The sequence below is a fragment of the Sus scrofa genome, chromosome 9 (genome assembly GCF_000003025.6).
Source record: "Sus scrofa isolate TJ Tabasco breed Duroc chromosome 9, Sscrofa11.1, whole genome shotgun sequence".
In the NCBI taxonomy this organism is placed as follows: Eukaryota; Metazoa; Chordata; class Mammalia; order Artiodactyla; family Suidae; genus Sus; species Sus scrofa.
Window position 1 is genome coordinate 96,202,807 of NC_010451.4, and position 18,971 is coordinate 96,221,777.

General features: G+C 33.8%; 1 protein-coding gene across 6 annotated transcripts in view; it reads left to right on the plus strand.

Annotated features, from left to right (window-relative positions):
- Positions 1-18,971, plus strand: part of SEMA3A (semaphorin 3A) — a 453,014-nt gene that overhangs the window by 267,870 nt on the left and 166,173 nt on the right. The window lies entirely within an intron of this gene.

The following is an 18,971-nucleotide window of genomic DNA, read 5'->3' on the forward strand; positions in this document are numbered from 1 at the left end:
TCTTAGAAAAAATATTGAGTTTTAATTCAGAATTACATATTTAGTCTGTCACAGATTTACCATTTCCCATGCCAAATAAAGCGATAGGAGTGCTGTGAAAATTTAATGCTTGTTAGTGTTGGTGAATCACAGTGGCCATAAATAAAAACTGCTATAAAACTTCAGAGCATTCTTTTGTGGGGCAGGGAAGGTTCACGTAGTGTCTGCTCCTATGCTTATTTCCAGACATTTAGGATTCACGTACCCAGCTTTTAATAGTATGTGCATCTACTTGATGGAACATTTACCAAGTTGCTTTATTCAAAACAATGGATATAAAAATACAGAGAAAAAGTGAAATGGCTGATGTAGATTTTCAATCAAAACATTTGATAGCTATCATTTAGATAACCAAAACCATTTATCTGTTTGTTTCATGCTCTGCCCTTCTTAAGTCATCCAGATGAGCCCAAAAGAAGGGAGCAGAATCTGCTCTCGAGAAAATTCCAGATTTCAACTCTAGCACTAGGGTCCCAAATAACAAAGAATGTTGATGACTGCACTTATCCATGTACTTCCAAGTGGTGAACCCTTTTGCTTCTAAAGCCAGGGGAAGCTGACACCCTGGATACTCAACTCCAGGTAGTACAGTGAGGTGCTGGTTTGAGATCAACCTTCTTATTTCATTTTACTGAGGATGATTAGCATTCCTCAGCATTGATATGTCCTGATGTTTGAAATACAGTTAGCTCTAAAAGAGTTGTTTTTAAATTTACTTAACATAAATGACTCTTTCTGTTAGAAGTAAATACTGGTAATGATAAAGTTAATATTAACAATCACTAGTTAATGAATATTTACTATTGGCTAGAAACAACACTGAGATTTTTGTGTAAACCATCTCATGTAATCATTACAACCATTCCAGTTAGTAGATATTTTCCATCCTTTTATAGATGAGGAAACCAAAGCCCCCAGTACAAGAATTTGTAGAGAAAAAAGAATTGTTATATCTGTCTGACAACAAAGCCTTTGCTTATTTTTATTTTTGTAAGAACACCTAAAACGAAACCCTCTTAATAAGAATTTAAGCATGCAATGCATTGTTGTTGATCAAAGATCCAATATCGTTCAGCAGATTTCTAGGCCTTATTCATTTTGATTAACTGAAGCTTTATGCCCGTTGACTAGTAATCTCCCATTTTCCCCTTCCCCCAACCCTAAAACCACCATTCCACAATTTGATTCTATAAATTTGACTACTTCATGTACGCTATGTAAATGGAATTTTTGATTTTTATTTTTTTTGCTTTTTTCGGGCCACATCTGTGGCATATGGAAGTTCCCAGGCCAGGGGTTGAATTTGAGCTACAGCTGCCAGCCTACACCACAGCCACAGCAACACAGGATCCATGTCTGCAGCCTACACCACAATTCACAGCAATGCTGGATCCTTAACCCACTGAGTGAGGCCAAGGATCAAACCCTCGACCTCATGGCTATTAGGTTTGTTAAATGCTAAGCCATGAAGGGAACTCCCTGGGATTTTTATTTTTAATCACTGGATCGCCATTTAAGAAGGTCTGATTGGAAAAAACTACTCTTCAAAGGTTGCAACTATGCAGTTATGTATAATCATTATGTACAAAATAATGACAGTAATTTCAAAATCACAGAGTCTTAAAATTCTTAATATAAATTCTTGCTACTGGATTTTAAGAGCTAAACATTTCAGAGACTATTACATTTCAAAGTAGTTAGAGATTCTTTATCTTTTTATAACTTAAAACTCACAGTAATACCTAAAGCCTTTGGAAAAAATTAAACCTTTTTCTCTAAATATACAGGCTGCTTACAAAAATGAACACTTGGAAGTTCCCGTCGTGGCGCAGTGGTTAACGAATCCGACTAGGAACCATGAGGTTGCGGGTTCAGTCCCTGCCCTTGCTCAGTGGGTTAATGATCCGGCGTTGCCGTGAGCTGTGGTGTAGGTTGCAGATGCGGCTTGGATCCCACGTTGCTGTGGCTCTGGCGTAGGCCGGTGGCTACAGCTCCGATTCGACCCCTAGCCTGGGAACCTCCATATGCCGCGGGAGCGGCCCAAGAAATAGCAAAAAGACAAAAAAAAAAAAAAAAAAAAAAAAAATGAACACTTAGTCCCACGGAGAAGATTTATTCCAATCATATATTCATTATACATCTTTATTTAGAAAATCGTATGGATTTCCATATAATCTTTCATTTTTTTTGAAGTGAACCATAATGTATAGTTTTCCAGTAATGCATCACTAATCATATACCATTATTTAATTTTTATTTAAATAAAAAGATTTACTATATAAAAAATAGTGTTTGCAATAGCAAATAGTTCTAGCTTCTTTTTTGTTAATGCTTATGATGTTTCAGAGTGCAAGTCATTATTACAGATTTCCAGAAAATTTTAAGTAAAACTCAAGTGAAACTTCTATAATATGCCTGGTTGAGGCTGAAATAATGCAAAACCTCTGCGTTCCACAGGATTTACTCTCTAAACCATAAATCCCTTCCTAATATCCAAATATTACCCAGAATTGCTGGCATGTTGAACCTGGTTCACATAAAGGTTTATAAGTTTTGGCAAACTTTTTGACAAATGAATGAAATCAGAGACTAGAGTCAATTGTCACTTTCTATTGCGGATGCTTTATTGGAGGCATTACTTCTTAGAATTAATGAAATGGACAGGATGTATGAAATGTTAAGAGACTCATCAATCTTTTAAGAAGAAAGAGAAAAACAGTGTTTACATAATGTGGCTGCTCTAGTTTTATGGTAAATTATGAGTTCCATTTAGAGATAACAAGAAAGCAACAACTATGAACACTACAGGTTATGTTTTTGTTTTGAATTTAGCTCTTTCACTTACAAAAATGTTTACAGTGGTACTAGATGAACATTTGGAATAGTAAATTATAAACACTGAAGCACTTGCCTTGACTATCATGAACCTAAAAATATATAAGGGATTAGTTAAGGGACCAATTATGCATTATCTCAGTATTTCTGCACCTCAGGATTTGGTTTGTGTTTCATATTTCTGCTTACGAATTTCAGATACAAATATCTGTTTGTATCCTGGGTCAGTCCTGGTTGCACCAGCTTGAATTTATATCAGCTTATGTTTATCAAGTCCTCTTCTTTCTCAGGCCCCTCTTGTCCTCCACCACGCAGTGAACTTATGCACCAGTATCCATGCAACTGTGTTGAGAACCTGTATCATGCTGGGTTTCTCCATTACATTGAATAGATTGAATTACGTATTTCCAATAAATAAAAAGAACCATTTTATAAGAGCTTTTGAAGATAGTTCAGATAGTTCAATGGAAGGCTCTCACTTTTCTATGATTTGTAATGATACCCTGAAAGATGACATGACAAAAATAGGCCAAATACCCTGGCAACATGGAGATGCACCAAATGAATCAATTGGTTGGTAAACTCACAATATAGAGACAAATTCCAATTCAAAACTTAAAAGAATATGTTTAAGATTTGGGAAATGCAATGAAATCTTGCTTTTGATCATTTAACTTCCTTCCTCTACCACTGAAAATGTAATTTAATAGCTGCTCTTTTATTTTTGATTCTTGTTTGAAGCAGCCTGATGGCTTTCATCATTATCCTCATGGTACAGCAAATGCAGAAAAGTAAAAATAATCAAATTCCCATGTAAGCAGAATAAAATATAATGTTCAGTTAAATAATTGAAATGTTCAGTATTAAACTAATTTGATTTTCTTTCAATATAGTTTTTCTTATCAAAATAAAGTATAATAATTATAGTTTCTTTAGTAATATTTTTGTTTATTTTTGTTTTATTTTTTCTAAAAATCTTACATGTAGCTACAATTTAGCTATTTAAGATGGTATCTAGATTTATATTATAAAACAATAGAAAAGAGTTAGAAGATACCAATATCAATATTAAATTAATTGGCTAAGTTGGCTAAATTGTTATCTTTATGTTGTTATTTTGAAAAGAATGATTTTTTTCTAGTAATTTTGTGTATTTTAAGGTAGTATATGCTCTAATCTTTGGCAAAGTGTTAATTTACATATTTACATTCCATTTACACATATTAAAAAGCTTTACCTATTTCAAAGTAGTATAAATCCCTCAGATCTGCACACTCAGATTGTCGATGAATAAGTGCAAATCTCTTCCCACTCTCCAATCCAAACAAGAATACAGTTTATGTTTCATTAGGCCAGCTGAAGAAAAAACCTTTCCCTGTCTTGTGGTGTTATATTTTAATACTGGATTGTCATAACTTGAAACTGAACTCTGTGTTCATTTTTGTTGAAGATTCTTTCTTGCTTCAGAAATAAGCAGTATGTGTTGATTATGTACTCTAATTGAAATAACTATTCAGGAGATTGGAGCACCATTCTTTATAATTCAGTGTGATAGTGTATTCCATCACCGGCAGCTCAATTTCTTTCTTTCACCATCTGTTCTTTCTTTCTTTCCTCTCTGCCAAAAATCGATAGAACTCAATGAGCAAAATTGAGCTGTTCCATAACCCAACCATATTGGGATTATTTTGTTCACAATACATTGACCAGTTCTTACACTGGTCCAGTTTAATTAGGTAAGCGCTCTGTTTATAAAAATGCACATTTACTAAGCTGTAAACATCAAATGAGTGTTATTAAAGCAGCCAAAATGTTATTGTTTCAACAGTCAAGATTTTAAGTTGGCAACACTTGGCAAATGTGAAGCCACACACTGTTTCCAGCTTGGAAATCCATGCAGCAAGAGCTTTTCATGAGGATCAACTGTACACATCCAAAGAGATTAGATAATTAAAATTTTAAATGCAAGGAAGTCTGAAACTATCATTAGAGATTTTAACATATATAAGCATGTTCCTCAAGACAAGTCTATCACAATATTCACAAAGTCCTAGAATAATTTTCAGCTGTGTAATTCCATTTGAAATCTCTAAAGTTTTCTGCACAAATAAATTTATCTCATATGATTGTCACAAATATAAATACAGCAAACAGTAGGAAAAAAAGTTTGATGACATTTTATAATAATTGATAATTGTCACAGCATTTGCTATTGTGCAATCTATTAGCATAAAAAGCACTACAGCAAAAGACTCATAAATTTCATTTTAAAAGCCACTGTGATGTTAAGCACCTTGAGAAACTGCAAAAGTTGCACTCTATATAGACTTTAATTTTGTGAACTTTATATATTACAAAAAGTCATTTTAATTTTTAAATGAAACCCTTTTATAAATAGGAAGATGAGAAAGATGTAAAACAATGCATTTATAAAAATGTTTTATAATTACAAGGCAGTAAGTCATGGTAACTGAGATAGGTTTGCCTCTCACAACTTGTGTCCAGGCTGTGTCAACAAAGCTGCTTTCACCTGATGTCTCATTCATCTTTGCAGTCTGAAAACTGAAATTGCAGTATGCTTGGTGACACCTATATTTGTCCTTTGCTTTCTTTAATTTTCTTTTACATTTCTTGCTTGAACTCTCATTAGTTATAGGCACTTTATTTTTAAATAAAAGTAGCCTAAAGAAAAACAGTTCTTTAGGTCTTAATAACTGTTAAATATGAAGCTATTTAATGAGATGAGTGATATCTTCTCTATCAAAAAGCTTTAAATATTTATGCAAAGGAGCTGATACCGATTATGATCATTTTTAATTAATAGAAACTCATTTTTACAATTGATTTCCTCTTTATTATGTGCATTAATAACAACACTGCACTTATTGTGTTATATAATATTTCTTCCCAGGAAAGTGTAATTCGTTTTTTGATTGATTATAGACTATTCATTGTGACCTAACAGTGAAAAGATGGTCTTTGGGTTTTTTTAGGGCAAAGAAGAAAATGCTAGAAAATATGTTCTTTCTTAATATTTATGGATATTAACTCCAATACATAAAGAATAGAAATTACAATAACTCCTGTTAAAGAGCTATAAACTATAATTAATTTAAAAATCCTTCACAACCACTTACTCCACAACAACAATTTGCTCCAATAAACAAAGATTATGATCAAGACCATTTATATAGATATATCAATGATATCCAGTCTTTGAAATGGTAAATCAATGAGATTACATAACCTGTAAGCCAGCTTATTAGTTTTATTAGTTATTAAGACTGACATAACTGGTTATTATGAAGACTGAATCATTGGTTTTCACTCTTGAAGAGTTACGGCAGAGAGAGGACCAGGGTCCAGGGCTTATACCCACACTTGGTTTTGAACATTTTATGATAGTCCAATATTTTCATAGATAACATAAGTAATGGAAAAACTTAATGGCCTTATTTTCATTTCTAAATTGAGAGGTGTTTTTATTTAATCAGAGTGTTATTGCCAATTTACAAGAAATTTCCAATTTTTTATCACAAGACTTAAGGTATTTGAGGATAATGTGGGGTTCGAAAAGCTAACTATATATTAAAATCATATGGCAAGGAGGATTAAAAATAAAGTAATGACACCTGACCTCAATGCAGGATCAATTATAGAGTCTCAATTTTTTAAGCATGTCAGGTGATATTAATATATGTTCAGTTTTAAGATCACTGTTACAGTTGTGTATAGTGCAATATAAACTTGATCCCTCAAGAAATTAAAGTTATATATTACAGCCTAGTAGGAAAGAATTTTAAACCATTATCTGAAAAATTTAGATAATGAAGACAATCTTAAGAACACATATTAAAAGATTAACTCAAATGGCAAAAATGTTCATATATGTTGTGAACTAGTAGCTATCATGTTAGGATCCTAATTGGTTCTCATCCTATTCTGGAATGATATTCCATTTTATCAATCATCTAATTTACTTGCAAATGATATAAATTAATTTAATAAAGGATATAATTTCCAAAACTAGATAGCCATTTCCCTCTAGATTGAAAACAATGCAATATTCTTATTTAAGCTTTCAGCATAGTTTTATTTCTTGTTAGTTGTTTGTAGAAATTCTCTTCCTTCCTTTTAATAAACACGTATATTTGTAATATTGTTGTTATCTTTATTAACGCAAGCAAAGACACTGGAGAAGCCTAGCTCTTTGGTAAGTGTTAGAAACAAAACAATAGAACATAGATTGCTATGTCAGCATGTGGGCTGCAAATAGAACAAAAGAGTTTGTAAATACACCAGTACACTAAATGAGTAAAAGGAGGAAATATGAATATTAACTTGTTTGATTTTTGTGAAAGTCATTCAAATGGAGGGGAAAAAAAGCCTCGGGAGACATATTTTATCTTATCACCTCTTGTTTATTCTTTATTGTCCTTTTTCAAAAGCTCTGCTTTCTAACAGTATCACTCTGGAACATAGAATCCCAGAATTTTATTCCTCTTACGTATGAATTATCCTTGAACTTAAACCATGGTGACTATTTATTATTAGGTAATACTTCACTTATTGAGTGAGATATGATTGTATAATCTGCAGGAATGAAAATAGTAAATATAGTCAAACAAAAATGACTGAACTCTGTGACCTCTTTCCTCTAATAACTTACAGCCACTAGTTGTTAGTTTAGCCTATGGCCCATTTTCTCTATTTTATTCAATCATCACTGCTATGCCAAATTTCAACAAAAAAAAATCTCAATTTGTATAGAGTTATTTTTCATTTGTTTCTTTCCTTTGTATTTGAGAAGAGATATTATGGTCACTTTTTATTTTAACCCTCTTTAAGTGATGTTAAGCTAGACTAAGAAATGACGACATTACTATATATCTAAATGACAGGAAACTCTGCACCAGATGACTGTCATTTCTCTCTGTCTTATTCTATTAACGTCACTTACAAATTCTTCTTTACACTCCACCTCATAGTTTCTGCTGTTTCATGACTTTTATTGTCATGAGTTCTTCTTACAACCTTCTCTCTATGTGTCTGGGTGTTTGCCATACTCATTTCTCTGTGTCTCTAGTATTCAGACTCCCAAAGAGAGTATATTTAATCTTTTCATTTAGTGTTCAATAACGAAGTGTTCCTACTGAAAAGAGTTATTGTGCCAGGCCATGTCAGAGACATATAGAGCGCAGACATTGGCTCAGGCAGAGATCTCTAGTCCATTGAATTGTGGTTGCATGCATAAAGCATGACAGCAAACTACTGCCCTATTATTTAAAGATCGGCTTTGGGTAGATGGACACTCGGTTTCAATGACTTCAATCCATATTCAGCTGCCACCTGGACATCCCAATCACATGTCCCATGAATAGTGTAAGGACCGCATATGCCACCTCTGTCCTTTCCACAGTTCTGTCCTAATGAGGTCTCTTTCCTTGCTGTTTTTGCCTCTTCAGTGATTCCCCTTCATCCTCCAAATTCTTTATTTCTTATTTTATCTTACAAGATGCATTGCATTTTCAAATTTGCCTGCCTCTTCATCATCACATCATTCTGCTCTGTCAGTCACCTATGAGCTATAAAAATCTGAATTGTTTTTGCAATATTTGTTCACTCGGCAAAAATTATAGGGTACCTCCTATGAGATAGGCTCTGTACTAGGCACTGGGGAAACAGTAATAAAAAAAAAAATAGACCCTAAAATTTCACAGAGTCCATTGTCCTTTCATTCACTCAATATTGCTATTACCTTTCTTATCATAATACTTGTCCTCTTCCATATTTTATGTAATCATATATCACATATACTCATGTTTACTATAAATATAGACTAAACTGGAGGGTCTGGATATGAATAGATATTTAAAATATATTAAAATGAAGATTCTATGTCACCTGGCCCTAAAACCAAGGGGACAAGGAATGTCTTAAGAATTAAGAACCACTTTCTTGATTAGGAACTAATTTCTAAAGGCATGGAGGCAATGCAATATAATGAACAAGAGCAAAGATTGTTAAGCCAAGCTGCCCATATCCTCTTCTCAAGTTATTTACTACATACTAGTTATTTACAAGTTCTTACTATGAATTAGGTATAATATTAGAATATACTACATAGGGTTATTGCTAAGACTAAAGGTGCTAATGTGAAATTTCCTGATCTCTATAAACAAATGGTGTGAGTTCTAACAGTTATACATATTAGGTCTTGTCAGGAAATATATAAGATTATCCTTTCTTGGGTATAGATAGAAGCCCAAAGCACAAAAGAGAAATGTTTAGCCACTGAGTACTACCTAAATACACTTCTAATTTTCACAATTATGTAAAAATTTTTGGAAATAAAACTATCAAATATATTCTAGGAATTTTGTTGCTTTTTTTTTTTTTTTTTTTTTTTTTGTCTTTTTAGGGCTGCGCCTGTGGCATATGGAGATTCCCATGCTAGAGGTTGAATCAGAGCTACTGCTGACAGCCTACACCACAGCCACAGCAATGCAGGATCCGAGCCCCATCTACAACCTACACCACAGCTCATGGCAATGTGGGACCCTTAACCTTCTGAACAAGGCCAGGGATTGAAACCACAACCTCATGGTTCCTAGTCAGATTCATTTCCACTGTGCCACAACGGGAACTCCCAAAATTTCTGTTTTAATAGCAATTTAGATTAAATCATGATAATGGGCTAATCAGTGAATTAAGATATAAGCAGAATCACAAGAAAGAGTTTCCAAGCTTCAGTCAAGTATCTTTTACAAGTATTTACCTTTGGTTTTCTGATTTAACACCTGTATTAAAATAGCATTATATAGAATTAATTTCCATTTTCCATATAAAATAATTTTTTCAAAGCAGAAATATAGGCCATTGGAAATGATAATTCAGTTAAAAAGTGCTCAACAATTTACAGAGGAGTTCCTGTCATGGCTCAGTGGTTAACAAATCCAACTAGGAACCAGGAGGTTGCGGGTTCGATTCTTGGCCTTGCTTAGTGTGTTAAGGATCCGGCGTTGCCATTAGCTGTGGTGTATGTCGCAGACACGGCTCGGATCCTGTGTTGCTGTGGCTGTGGTGTAGACCGGCAGCTACAGCTCCAATTAGACCCTAGCCTGGGAACCTCGATATGCTGCGGGAGAGGCCCTAGAAAAGGCAAAAAGACAAAAAAAAAAATAAACAATTTATAGATAAAGTTTCTCTCAAATATTGGTCAACATGAATTTATAAAATTTAGGGATGTAGAAAAATATATATTTATACAGTTATTTTATTGAGTTTCACTTATTTAAAATTGCTTATGAAGATTATATTAATTGAGGGATGATGCTGTTTTCTAGTCTCATTTTATGAAAATATTTTATTTGAGATATTTCCATTATTTCCATTTATCTTTGATATCAGAATTTTCATCATTATTTAAGCAGAATTTAGAGTTCCCCAGAATTCGTAATTTTAACTTTTCTGTCCCTGAACATTATAAGGCTAATCAAAAATGTTCATATAAAATAAGAATAGTTAATTTTTTTGCCTTTTAGTGTGTATTTTCTCTCACCATATACTCACTGAATTGCTTCTTTAAGTGTGCTTTAAAAGGTATATGTACCTAACAAAAATAGACATGTGTACACATTCATGTGTATGACTACACACATATACATAACTCGAAGTCATAAATTTATACCACTAAGTATAATTTATAAGATTTCACATAATTCTATACAAAATGTATGAATTCAAAAAAGCTTGGATTTGGGAATCGACAACTTTGGGTTAAAATACAGCTCCAACAACTTGTGTGGTTCTTGACAAGTTACTTTATCATTAACAGCTTCTCTTTGCTTACCTATAAAATAAAGTTTAATGGTCCTTATCTTACTGAGTACTCAGAACTTGAGTTTCTAAAGGACTTACCAGGAATTGCATTAATTAATCATGTGTAGGTCTTTGACTTTGGTATTTAACTTCTAATACAAGATCTTAGTCTCAATGTAACAAGAGTTCCCAGAGGCTGTCTCATTGTGCTTTAGTAACAAATCTAATCTAGCTAGCTTGAACTGTCAACCAAGAAATGATGTTACTTAACTGTGCACGTCTATTCTCCTTGGTGTTTGTGGCACTAGGTAGACATAGCTACAACTTTGCTAAGCCACCAAGTACTGAGACCTTTTTTTTTTTTTTTTTTTTTTTTTTTGAACTCCTCAGTAAGGTCTTATCTCTGAAAACTTGAAGTGTCCAAGCTCTTTGGTTGCTTATAGGTAGGTTGAAATTAATGATTCCTTTCCTTTTTTTTTTTTTTTTTTTTTTATCTTTTTGCCTTTTCTAGGCCACTCCTGTGGCATATGGAGGTTCCCAGGTTAGGGGTCCAATTGGAGCTATAGCCCCTGGCCTACACCAGAGCCACAGCATCGCCCGATCCAAGCCGCACCACAGCTCACGGCAACACTGGATCCTTAACCCACTGAGTGAGGCCAGGGATCAAACCCGCAGTTTCTGCGACCTACACCACAGCTCACAGCAACACTGGATCCTTAACCCACTGAGTGAGGCCAGGGATCAAACCCGCAGCTTCATGGTTCCTAGTCAGATTCATTAACCACTATGCCATGACGGGAACACCAATGATTCCCTTTCAATCCAACATTGTGCTATAGGAGTAAAGCTTCTACCTGGATTTTAAAAAGTGTTTTAAATCAAACACATCTTTCAATTTTTCCTTAAACCTCCCTTTTTCTAAAAAAAAATTCCAGTCCAGAAGGATATGGGCTAAAAAACAAATTGAATGACCACTTATGTACTTAGAATCATATATTCAGTTTTTATCCCTTAAATTTGTTAGGAAGTTTCTCTCTCTTGTCTACCTCTTCTCAGGTCCTAAAACCTGTGAGGGATCCCCAACTGCAATTCCTAAAATTTAGCCAAGTCTGGATCTCATATTTGGTTCCAGTGGGGCACTCTGCTTACTACCCCCCAAGTATCCTGCCCTTCTCACATTTACATTTGTAAAATCCTACTGGAGAGTATATGTAGCATTAACTCCACTAGCCACTCACAGATAGTGACAGCATCTAACTGTTCCTATAGGAGACTCTTATTAGAGAAAAATGAACTTAATAAATGACATTTTGGAGCAAATTGCATGTACATATGAGCTTCTGCACACTAATACAGAAATCAGGTATTAAAGTACTGTATTTATACTATCCAGTATGCATTACATGAAGATGAATATTTTGCTCTTTTGGTAACCGAAGACTCAAAATATAAACATTTTATTCCAAGTAAATCCAATAAGGTGATATGTTAAATGCTGTATACTTAAGCAGGCTAAACTCCCAGGACCAGAATTAGGGTCAGGATTAAAATGAGTACCTAGCCAAGCAGTTTTAGCATATATTGTTGCTATTCCTAATGACAAGCTTATATTAATGTGCTAAAAAATGAAGCATTAGTGGCATCAAATGAATTTAAGTATTAATTATTCTCAAGTATTTAAAGCTAGAATATACTATTCATCTTCTCTTTCTTAACAGTTGGCTTGTCAACATTTTAAATTTCTGTATGTTTTTGATCTTAAGTAAAGTCAATATGCAAAAGTATTTCACATGTGAATGAGCATGCCTGTCCTGCATCTGCTCTGTATCAGTTTCCAAAATTAGAATGTAGAGATCTAGCAGTTCTCTCCATAAATCAAGGTATTTTGCAACTTCCAAAGCAAGGAAAGATATACACTATCCAGTGAAATCATCTCTTGGGTTTGCCACCTACTTTTATAGCTTAGTAGAGTAAAAATCTTCAATGACTGGTTTTCCTAGTGTAGTGGACCTGGAACTCTTAGTGTCCCATGTATGTGTTTGGTATGATTTATGCTGCAAAATGTCTGTAGGACAAAGATCAAATTTTAATTTCTGGATTGAATTTTAAGAATACCTTAATGAAAAGCATTATATTTTTCCCATGTCAAAGAAGAAACTTCCATCCTATTTTTGGTAGATAATTCTATTGGGGCAAACGGAAAAAGCAGTTCTAATCCCTAAGGGGTCTGGGAACTTTAAATTCAGACAGCCTTGACACTTGCTAGCTCTGAGGTCTTCACTGCCTTTCATTACCTCTTTGTTGTATTCTCATCAGTAAAACGGAAATAATGCTGCCTACCTCATGAATTGCTTATAAGGATAGTGTTTATAAAGGGTGTGAAAGAGCACCTAATACAGGATATAACTAAAATAATATTAAAATGTTTTACCCTACAAAGTAGTTAATGATTTATAATATTTCAGTATCAATACTGGATGCAATTTTGTTAGAATTTGTGAGAATCAATGGGATCACTATACTTAGGAATATTTTTTACTCTAAGTTTATAGTACCACAGATTTTATTAAGAGTGAATATCTATCTCTGAAGGTTTAAAAAGCCATAAATTATTTCAGAATAAAATTGGGTTATGAATCAATCATATTTTGAGGACCAACTTATGATTTTTATGCTTATATTTATTCTTTCATGTATGAAAAGTGATGCTTTCCATTATGGGACTCTTGTTCTAATAATTCACTCTTTCTTTTCTGGCTTCTGAACAGCATAATGTCCAAATTATAAACCCCACTATAGTAATCCCATTAGAACACAATTGTCCACAACCACCCTGCACATAAGTCGTTATCTGCAGCTAATGGTAAAATTGGGTCTTTCTAGCCCACAAATTACTAGAAGCATTAACGCTTAGATTACATCAAGAGCTAAAAGAGCCTAACCATATTTTTTGACAGTTTATTCTGTGATTAAATTATAGTATCACTAAGTAACACACTTCTCAAACTGCAAATTGCCTTAATGTTGGAATGCTTTTCTCTAACTGGTGTGAAGAGGTGGTGTTCTAATTTTATTTTCCCCACAATTACTATGTCAGCTCCCTTGGAAATATAGCAAAGGTAGACTGTTAGAGCTTCATGTGGGAGTTTTGCATCTAGTGCTTTACTATTTAACAGGATGTATGTGTACTATATCCTGGGGAACATATATTTGTAAATATGAGTGCTTCCAAAAAACACCACATATTTTCTTTTAAATTATTGTAAAATAACAAAGGTACTGCAAAAAAATACTTTTATTTGCTTATTTTGAATTTTCTCATAGTGTAAAGTGTAGCAGTTTGGGGCAGACTGACTACTTCTGTGGGTGTAGAAAAAAATCTTTCAGTATTACCATGACTGTATCAAGCACTAAATATGAATTAGAATTCTATGAATATTCTACCTTTAAGACCCTGGCAAACAACTTGAAGTGACTGTTTACTATGCTCAGTGACAGATTTTTCTAACGTATTTCTGTAAAGAGGGGAAGGCAAGCAAAATATACAGTCCCTTTCTTTGAAAAAAAAGGAGAAAGCAAATATAAAATATTTTAAGTTATTTATAACACAAAAAGTCTTTGCTTACCGGATCCAGCAAGTCAAATTAGACTTGTTTGAAAAACCAAACTCTTATAGAAGCCAGCTTTGAGAATTGGTCCATAAAAATTAGTTTAGGATTAAACTCTGACTTGTTACACAAATTTTGGAATCACTTGTCATCTACAGAAACTAATATGCATGATTTTCTTCTTTGCTGTAGAAATACTATATTCTGTACAGAGCGTCATGTTAAAAATTGTAGAAAAACAAGTAAAATTCAGGGTATCCCAGTGATATGCAACAATCAATGGAAGAACTACTAGCAATGGAATTTTACATAATTGTTTTTGTTCATGATTTATTCAGTCAATATTTTTGAGCACCTACTTTGTGCTATGCACTCTGTTATATAGAGGAGTTACAAGGAGGTACAAACATATATAGGACTACCCAAATGACACTTACTATCTAGCTGCACAGAGGGATAGTAAAAAAGTATGGCCAAAAAAAAAATATGGATAGATAGATAGATAGGTAGATAGACAGACAGATAGATAGGTAGATAGACAGACAGATAGATAGATAGATAGATAGATAGATAGATAGATAGATAGATAGACAGACACTATGATAAATGTTATGAAGCAAAGAGACTATTGTGAAAAAATTTAACAGTGAGACCATTTGTAGATTCTCATGTCAGGGAAGACATCACTGCAGTAGGATCATTTAAATTGAAACATAAGTTTCAAATTAGCCAAGTAGAAGAGGAAAGGGGGGTGGGGATAAGATTTCAGACCAAAGTTATAACATCTGCTAAAGACCTAAGACAGAAGAGCACTATAGTTCTCAGTGCGGGGAGGGAGGGTTAATAAGATATTAGGCCTGTCATGACAGAGACTTGAGCAAGAGTTGTACGATATAGTCCATGTTTGAAGAGAATCATCCTGATTCTGTGTCTAACGCATTGAATGGTAGAGTCAAATTTATTTAATTCTGTTGCATTAGTCCAGGTTAGAGAGAAGCGTATCTTCAACTAGGTGGTGGCAATTGAAAGGGGTGTGTGGGTTTGAGATTTATTTAAGGGTGGAATTTACTGACTTTTTAAATTTGGGTAAAACAACTGCACATGTCTGTCAATTTCCTTAGTAGTAAAAAATTTCAGATATCTTAGTCATAATATTAAAATTGCTTGAACTAGCTATAAGCCCTAGATCTTCAGAAAAGACTGCTAGTGCTATTTTCACACACTCTCTCGCACACACACATACACAATTCATTAAAGTAGGGAAGAATGCAAAACCCACATATTAACTAGCAGATCTGCCTTCCAAAGTCCCTTGACCTTGTTAAATGTCACTCAGTGTGTGGTTATCAGCAAAACCTTGTATGTGAATTCTCAGATTAGCATTCAACAGACCCTAGGCACAAGACTTTTGAGATCCCTACAGAGGTTCTTCATCTTTTAATAATGAAGTAGTTTATTTCAACAGATGTAGATATTTTAGAGTATGAAAAACAATAGCTAATAGTGATTTTGGGGAAATAGAGGTACCAGTGTGAAGGAAAAATAGGTTTTAATACTCAAAGGAACATTAATAACCAGCATGCCCTTGAATGCCATTCAAAAGAGGTTTTGTTTTTTTGTTTTTGTTTTTGCCTATGCATCTATTCCAGGTAATGTTAAAATTGCATAGAACATTCAATCACTTGTTCAAAATATACCAATCTTGAAAATTACAATGCTTATTGCTGTTTTTTTTTCAGAAATTAAAAAAACACAAAGGATTCCATATAAGTATTTTAAATCAGTGCTGGCATGCATAATAAACATTTCAAGTCTGCCTAACCACTTTTTGGTGGAAAGTTTAGTTACAGTAAAGATTTGGACTTGATAATGTTATACAGAGTTTCTTTAAAAAAAGAAATAGAGACATTCTTCAAAGGATTAACATTTTATGAGTCAGGATGGAGGACTATAACTTCCATTCAAATAAATATATAGGGGAAAAATCATATGGATAGAACACACAGCTGGTGAAAAACCTAATCTTCCCACATACATTTCATGTCTCTTTGACATGTGTATCTTCACTGTATACAGACTTATATACATACAAACTTTCCCACAGAAACATGCCACATACGTAGAAATGAAATGTGTGTTTTATAAGTAATTCATCCTCAGACAATCCAGGCAATAAATACTAAGTAAAATGATAAAACTATCTTTTTCTGTGGCTCGTTCAATTATGCAACATTAATCTAAATCTTTTTCTTTTCCAATATATTATTTTGAAGATGCTTTGAAGTCATAGAATGACCCAAGAATACTGTTATAGTTCTCCCAAGAGCATGTTATTAAATATCACATTTTCAGGGGGTTATGATGACCTGTCATGAGGAAAAGTTTTGAAAGACTATTTTTGTGCTATAAGGCTCACAGGTGGTGACTTCAAACAGGAACTAAATCCAAAGAACTTAGTTGTAATATCATGAGCAAAACAAGCATATTTTCAGAGTTTCCTGGTGGCTCAGTGTATTAAGGATACAGTATTGTCACTGCTGTGGCATGGGTTCATCCCTGGCGCTGGAATATCCGCATTCTGTAGTGCAGCCAAAAAAAATGTCATGTTTTTTTCACCCTAGGAAGTCATAAAGTGTAAACCTCATCATTTTTTTTCTTCCTGGTGCATCATATAAATATTGGTAAACTTTAATTACAGAGGATGATACCAAAAAAAAAAGACAAAAATTTACAAAATTATAATTGGGAAGAATTTTGTAAAAATCTTAAAAACTGGAATCATTATAACATCTTGAGAAAGAAAAGGCCTTAAAGATATTCAGACATTACATCATTCTTTTTCATTTTAAGTTTGCTGAGAAATATTTAGATGTAGGTATTTTACAGAGGCAAAGAAAGACATAGAATCTTGCCAAGAGTTCACTCATAAATCAGATATAGCATTAAATATGGTATTCAGAAGAAACTTAAGCTTTCTGAATCTTCCTTAACTCTATGGGTAATCTAGATATATTTGAAAGGAATTTTTGATACTATGTTGCTTAAATATAAGAACAGTGTTGTTAATATAACTAGAAAATCTCAGATCCCATAAACAGAATACCTGCTGTAAGAGTTGTTTTATTGGATAAGTTAGAGTAGAAATGTGTTTAAAACATTTTGATTTTCCTCATTCTCTCCAACATAATTAAAATAAGCTAATGAGTTTAAAGAAGAAACAAGTATTGGAGCCAAGAAGACTGCATTTAGTAACCCTTCAAGGTAATATTTGATACAGTTGACACAATTTCTAATCTCCTACTTAGGAGAAATTCCCAAAGTGGAAAATAAGGGCTCTTTGAGGTCCAGTGTTTTGTCAGGTTGTTTGGAAAAAACAAGGCACACCTGCCCAGAGCACATCAACTGCTTAAAATGTAGGAGCTCTGGACTGGGAAGGCATAGAGTTGATGAAAGCTAAAATATATACAAATTCTCTCAGAAACTTCGGAGTAACTTAAAAAAAAAAGCTATGAAAATCTAATGGGAATTGAGCACATTTGAGTCTAATTAAAAGAGACACCATTTGATATAGGCTTGCGTATCCTGATCCAACCATAAGAAGAATCCTGCATAATGAAAATCTTGCATGGGAAAGAGTGTTGATAGATAGGTCTTGAGTTGGAAGTATGAGGTCACTGGTTTATATCCTGAGGAGAAAACCTGGACATATTCCATGAAAAACAGCTGCTTTTGTAAAATGTAATGTCTTGCACACAAGTGGAATTAAACTAGCTACTGTCATTGTAAGGATTCCACAACTCTCAGAGAGGTGGACATTTGGACTGAAGCATTTCAGATTTGCTGCTTCAGCATGAAAGTATAATTTTCCTTGAAATAAATCAATAGTAGAAAAAAAGATATTTCAGTCACAGAATATGCTTTATGACTTGAATTATTTACATTAACTAAGACATGCTTTATGGCTCAGAATGTGAGCTATCTTGTGTTTCATGTTTACCTGAAATGAATGCATACTGTATTGTTTGGTGAAGGGGTCTACAAATGTCAGCTAGGTGATTGATCATATTGTCTAAGTTTCCTGTTATAGTTACTGACATATATTTTCTATCAATTATTTGAAAAGGATTGTTGACATAGTGGAATACAAAAATATTTCTTTGTGTAGTTCTGTCACTGGTTGCTATGTCTATTTTTGAACTCTTCTTATTAGGTGAATAAACATTTCCTATTTCTATGTCTACTTATTAAAAAAGTGTAGGTTTTTTCCCCTGCCAGCTCAGTAGAACTCCCAAGATTCTGTGAGATCAGCTCTGGATTCCTTTGGAAAGTGTGGTTCCAACTGCGGTGGAATTGGATTGATTCAGCCATTGTCTGAATCTTAGCACGCCTGGCCACACGCACCCTGCCTTTCACTATATTTAAAGACAAAAACATTATTCCTCCCCCAATTTCTGATCTTTAAAAGTTGTGTTTCCTATCACCAAGGTTATAACCCACTGTTGGGCTGCACCCCACAGGCCTACAAGCCTCAGCCTCCAGGCGGAAGAAAGAGCCAGGAGACGGTGACAGAGACAGTGGTTTATTAGATGGAGGATTTTTTTTTTTTTTTTTTGTCTTTCTAGGGCTGCACCCATGGCATATGTAACTTCCCAGGCTAGGGGTATCGGA